This window comes from Myotis brandtii, unplaced genomic scaffold, assembly GCF_000412655.1.
Source record: "Myotis brandtii unplaced genomic scaffold, ASM41265v1 scaffold243, whole genome shotgun sequence".
NCBI classification, from domain to species: domain Eukaryota; kingdom Metazoa; phylum Chordata; class Mammalia; order Chiroptera; family Vespertilionidae; genus Myotis; species Myotis brandtii.
The window spans coordinates 546698-547864 of NW_005359195.1; positions in this window are offsets into that span (position 1 = coordinate 546698).

Here is a 1167-nt window from a genome sequence, read left to right on the forward strand (position 1 = left end):
TTTTCATTATGATTGCAGCCATATATCTCAATAAATATTTCATTTCAAGTTCCACCTCTGTTCCATCCCAATTCACTCTGGGTGAGAGTCTTCGTGACTATGGTGCTGCAGTGTGCCAAAGGTTATCACCGCTGCACTTCCACTAGCAATGGCCTCCTTCTGGCCATCTAGCCAGCATTGATTTTTCATTTTAATCCCTTCTGAGGAAAACTCATAAAAATTTCAGGCAAAAATTCTTCTAGTTTGAGTGGTCCTAGAAAGATCTGAGTCCAAATGGAAGTAAAGGAACAACAACTAAGAAGTGGGAAAGTGATACTGGGAAGGTAGGGCAGTGTTAAGCCTGTAACCAGGGAAAAAACTGGGGGAAAGGATAAAAGACATCTCAGAATGATCCCACATGGGTCACAAGGGAACTGGGAAATTTTTACACCAATTTCTAAGAGTCATTGATCGAGGCCTTTTTTCAGGGCTGATCATTTCCTGGTACTTGTGGCTTGCATGCCCAAAGGGGCGTGGCCTCCTGCACTTCAGATGTAGATGCTGGGAATTGAACATCTAGAGTTCCTTGAAATGATGGAGTCTAAGGGTCATGAATGGGACAGTGTCAACATCTGCTACATCCTTTGAAGGATGAAATTGTTAAATACCTTTGATTTAAACTAAGCGGTGTAATTCAGTCCGGATCAAATTCTGTTGCCTTCTCTGAGTATTAACACAGAGTATAATACACAAGGCCTGGATTTTCCACAAGCCATTTCTTAGATTGTTGCTTCATTTAGTCTGTAGCATACTGTACTAATGAGGAAGAGTCTAGCTTGGGAGTGTGAGTTTGAATAGAAGCTGTCCAGATTGTTATCTGTGGTTTTTGGCATGTTTCTGAGAATTACCTCCTAAGAGTTATTGTGATGAAAGAAGACATGGCATGTTTAAAGAATTTGACCCAGTACTTGGCAAACGGTAAGCCTTCATTAAATAGCAATTCAAGAGGACTCAGATATAAATTAGGATTTGCAATGATACATCTTGTTTGCTCAAGCTTTGATACCTGATTGTTATCTGTGGTTTTTGGCATGTTTCTGAGAATTACCTCCTAAGAGTTATTGTGGTGAAAGAAGACATGGCATGTTTAAAGAATTTGACCAAGTACTTGGCAAACGGTAAGCCTTC